Raw genomic sequence first — 5,271 nt, forward strand, 5'->3', positions numbered from 1 at the left:
AGCAGGTCTAATTGTTCTTTAATTAGAGCTCTCTCTCTCTCTACATATATACTCTCTCTACACATATATATATAATCACTAATACAGTGAAGATTAACTGTCCTAGCCTTAGTTGCTGGCTCAGCGTGAAACACCAATCCGCCCATAAAATAATTAACTGACAGACATGTTGAACTTTTATTCAAAACCACTGTGTACAATAATCAACTGACTTACACCTTTAGCTGTTCTTTCAGCAGAGGACTGACTGACTGACTGACTGACTGACTGACTGACTGACTGACTGACTGACTGACTGACTGACTGACTGACTGACTGACTGACTGACTGACTGACATATTAACAAGAGTTCCTAAGGAGGTCAGTGTAAACCAGTGGCTGAGTAACATTATCACTCGACTGTTCATGCTTCAAACCAGACTGAACCCAGTCATCTGCATCGCAATTTGACAGTTCTCAAAGCATACGTGTCTCAAATGTTTGACAGCAGCTGCTGTTTGATGGGGAGAGTATACAAAGTGTTGGCAATGCTAGACACAGAAGTGAGAGTGAGGCTGGTCTGTAAATGATGTTCAAACAACACAACTGACAGTCCGTCCACATGCTTTCCGACCGGCCCGCCCCACTGAACTCCAGTGCTGCCATCTGACTATCATTTGCCCCTCAATGACCTCCTCTGGTCCCGGACAACTTGCTCAGAAAATGGAAATTGTTGACTTCATTACTGAAAAACAAATCTATTTGCATCCTCGGGGCAAGTGCAAGGAGCATAATCCATCTTCCCGGAGGGACTAGGCTCCTCGCCTAACGTTTCCATGACGAGAGATGCGATGTGGAGGACGCTACAGACCTAACTGCCGACTGAACTCGACCCCGTCTCGGAGACAAGCACCAGACTTTGGTACAGCAAGGTGACTTATATCTAGGCACTACGAGGGAAAGGTTTTGTTTGATTGTAGTTTTTATTTATTACATTATTTATTTTGCACTTGCTTGCTTTCGTTTATTTATTTATTTTTTGAGGGGACGGGATTGTTTTGTTTGTTTCTTAGCTTACTTCCAAAGAAGGCTTCGAAGTATGGTGGTTATCGCCATTTCTTCCGGAATTAACGGAGATTCAAGCCGATGTCCTTCCTCCAACATGTGTACCTCATTTATCACAGGGAGATAAAAGATGGCGGAAGGAGGACGTTAGGTTCCGCCTTTTACTTGCCGTGTGCTAGACACACTCATTAGGCTCTCATACTTTCCTTTTTAATAATAATTTAATCTTTCTCCAAAGTCTGGAAAATATGCAGTCGCGCCCAACCTGACCTGTTGTTGCAAAAGCTATAAACTAAAAGAGAGGTAAGCACTCCTTAACTCTAAATAACCACAGTTCAAAAAGATTAGCCTACAAGCTGCGTTTGTTTATATCATATTTTTCCAAAGTTCAGCACACGTCGCGAATGTTATTATTTATTCATGTCAAAACAAAAGATTTGTCAGAAGTGGGATTCGAACCCACGCCTGGAGAACCAGACTGCGACCTGAACGCAGCGCCTTGGACCGCTCGGCCATCCTGACAGTTGCTATGGCTCTGGAAGCCTGAGATAATTATGTCTTGTCAACGTGTATCTCTGTGTACTCAACTGTTGTTGTTGTGTGTAGAAGGGGAAAGTGAGCTGTGGGAGTGGGAGGATAGAGATCTGGAGAAATAAATGGGAGGATGGAAGGGGGAGGAGAGGATGGGGCCAAGAAAGGTGTGGAAAAGGTCTCTGATCTATTACGCCGCAGGTGTTGCTTACTGTTGTTGGTACACAGTTATCGTTCCTTGCTCATGGAGGTGGGGGGGGGGGTTACCGTTGTTGGTACCGAGTTATCGTTCCTTGCTCATGGGGGTAGGGGTGGGTTGGGGTTATGGTGTTCTACCCCGAGTCAGCAACTAAGGTTATATCACGGCAAGGCAGCCAGCCCTGTAAACAGATGCTACATGAAGAGAAAGAACAGTGTGCCCGAGACGAGAGCTGAACCCAGGCCACTCAACCTTCATTGCATTGCTGACAGGCGCTCACCGTGGCGCCACCAGATCCACGCTAGGAGGCCTGGCAAGTCTGTAGTGATGGTGAGATTATTGGTTTTTCAGCATCTGGAGAGCTGACAGTGAGTCTGATGTTACAAGGTATTGTCGTTGTATCATGTCTGCTTCAGCTGTTCATGTTCCTACTCCAGCTGCTGAGATCCGTCGTAGGTTTCTGTGTACTTCCCGTGATGTGCATGTTGATGTATCGCACACTGTGGAAAAGCCTTTGCATGGCCATCAACAATTGCTGATATTATCAACAGAAAATGATTACCTCTCTCCCCACAAAACAAGGCAAAACTAGAAAAAAACGATAAAACGAGGAAGGTTCTGTACCATTAAGGGAAACCGCTTGATAGCCTACAATTAGTGGGGTGGTCAACATCGTCAACAGTAACTACTGAGGGTGGTATCATCAGGTACTGGCTTTGTGTCTCTACACGATGATCCACTCTTGTGACAACGAGCATCTTATCAATATGTGTTTATATATATATATAAAACGCAAGTGTATCACTACTTAGCGTCGGGCAATCTTTTTTCCGGAACACTGATCTTCTGCTTTCTGGAAAACACAGAATTGATCAACAATTTTGCAAAACTTTATGTGTGTCGCCGTGAGCTGCCCTCGTCTGGCCTCCACACGGTGTGTTCATGAAGTGTGGCGACAACAGAGACAAGATCAGCGCTCGGTGGGACTCCCACCCTAGAGAGCAATAGCATTTACACCCGTGTCTGCTCGTTATGACCATCAACTGCGCACCAGCCGAGTGGCAAGGTTGTCATAGGGCTACACCCTGCTTCTACCTTCCTACCTTCAGTCCGTCTGTACTTAACACCGACCGTTATCTCCATATCGGGGTCAGTCTTGTCTGACTCACTTTATTTCAGTCCGGTAACAGTTCCAGCAAAGTTGTCTTTTATTTTGTTCATTGTACTCAAACAGGATCCTCTTATACAAGTGTTTTGTACAGGAGACAAATGTGCGAGTGAGAAACACGTGGAAACAAGAATTAACAAATCAATTAATGAACGATTTATTAATCAGTAAAATTCATTAACCAGCAAAGGAATCAATGAATGAAAGGGTTAGCATTTTTTAGAACTCACTCCTCCCAAAACTCAACTCAGACATCGACTTCCGACAGTAAAGGGAAAAGGTGAGCAGACACACGCATTCATCACAGGTCTTGAGCAGGTAATGAGGAGGTTTTGAGAACAATTATCTTTGGTTGTTTGAACCTGATCTCAAAGATACACCTGCAGGTAAGTACAATATTATAGTTTGTTTAGAATGAGATAGGTAGGGAGAGAAATAGAAATAGAAATTATGATGATGATGATGATGAGGAGGAGGAGGAGGAGGAGGAAGAGGAGGAAGAGGAGAAGAAGGATAAATGATTTATAGAGTGCATTTCCCGATGTGAAGGCCATCTCAATGCGCAGTGCACGACGGGCCACGAATACTGACAGTCCCCCACACAAGAAACACAAGCTGTTTACCGAGCACCTGGTCCATAATCTCAAATAAACCTTTGCTTGACGAACGCTGCTCGAGCTTTTTGTTGGCGACAATCCACCGAAGGTCTGAACGACAGAGAGAGCCCATCCCCCTCAAATGTCCTCAACAATGAGGCAGCTGACAGCTTGGGGAGGCGGATAGCTCCCCCAAGAGACCATCCATGTCATCCACACGAAGCCAACACCACACTTTACAGTCAACAAGAGAAAAGACAGACTCAGCAGCATCGCAGCTTCAGCAGCTGAGACCCAGACTAACCTCTTGACGACAAGACCACGTGACCATCATGAGGGGAACACTGGTCACTGTGAGTGCTGTGAACAGCTACGGTGATGGTTGGTTGGTTTATTTGAACAGGAAAGTGCTTCCACCTTGCGGCGATTTCGCACTATGTGAGGAGAGGGAGCAGGGGAGGAAACCCCCGACACACAGCCCTGAGAAAACAGGTGTCGCATACAGAAAGTGTCCCGAGACGAGAAGTGAACCCCGAGCCGCTTACTGCAGTGGTGACAAGCGAGTGTTTACCCACTACACACCCGGGCGGCCACTTCCGGTGCTGCGGTGTCCAGTTTCCACTCACCTGTCCGTCGTGGTCGTGCGTTAATGGCGGCTGTTATCACGTGTGCTATCTCGCCACTTTGTTTGGCACATTATACGCAGAAGGTGCGCATTAAAATAAACAAACAAAAACTCTGCAAACCCAATGGTGATTTGTTGGCCTTGACGGCGGATACAGTCGAGGACGCCATTTCCGCTCCACGCTATGACAACCGAGCTTACTTTGTGAGTGATCTCCCTTTGTACAGACGAGGGCGCTTGACGTCGACCGTTGTCTGTTGATCCTCATTTTTTTTCATTTGTTGATTGAGACCGAAGATTGTCAGTATTTTCTTAAATCAGATTTTGGCTTGGATTGAGGGCTTAAGCTGCTCACTGCTCACTGCTCACTGTTTTGTTTGGCTTTGAAATCTTGTAGTCAAGGTAAACACGTGGGCGGTGTGATGTTTATAGATTAACTTTGAATATTTGTTCCCTCCTTTATCTCTCTCTATTAATTTTTATTTTCTGCTCTTCTCTACATTTATACTTCTTCTTCATTTTCTTTCCTTCACTTCCTACTTCTCTTCTCCCTCCTACTTTCTCTTCTATGCACTCTCTTTCCTCCTCTGCCTACTCTCCCTTCCTCGTTTTTCCGTATTCCTTTTCCCCACCAAACAAAAAACGACACAGACATTCATACTTACAGTTCTCTCTCTCTCACACACACATAAATACTCCGCCACACAAACGGATATCATAATAATAATAATAATAATAATAACAACAACAACAACAACAACAACAACAACAACAACACGGAGAGCAGCAGCTTAACAAAAGTACTTTTCGTGGCAACACATGTCTAGCAAATATGTCCACAGTCATCAGTGACCCCAAACAGTTGAGCAACAGCGGAATTCCGTGCCTTACTTAATGTCACCCCCGGTGTTCTCCAGATTTTTCTCTTGTTCTCCCTTCCCTCCTCCCAGCACTCGATGATTCCCGTTAGTCGCCGAGCCTCGTACACGAGGTAAACATGAGAGTGTAATGTGAGAGACTAGCAACACTAACACCGACTGTGTGGGTATTGTAGACTAGTCTACATCTCCACCCGACCTTAAGTGACTTCTGTCCTTGCTGTACTGGA

At 45.3% G+C, this 5,271-nt stretch overlaps 1 non-coding gene across 1 annotated transcript; it reads right to left on the minus strand.

Moving 5' to 3' along the window:
• Positions 1–1,482: 1,482 nt before the first annotated feature.
• On the minus strand, positions 1,483–1,566 carry Trnal-cag. The gene has a single exon. It is a non-coding gene; the product is annotated as a tRNA-Leu (tRNA).
• Between the last annotated feature and the right edge of the window lie 3,705 nt (positions 1,567–5,271).

The sequence above is a fragment of the Pomacea canaliculata genome, linkage group LG3, assembly GCF_003073045.1.
Source record: "Pomacea canaliculata isolate SZHN2017 linkage group LG3, ASM307304v1, whole genome shotgun sequence".
NCBI classification, from domain to species: Eukaryota; Metazoa; Mollusca; class Gastropoda; order Architaenioglossa; family Ampullariidae; genus Pomacea; species Pomacea canaliculata.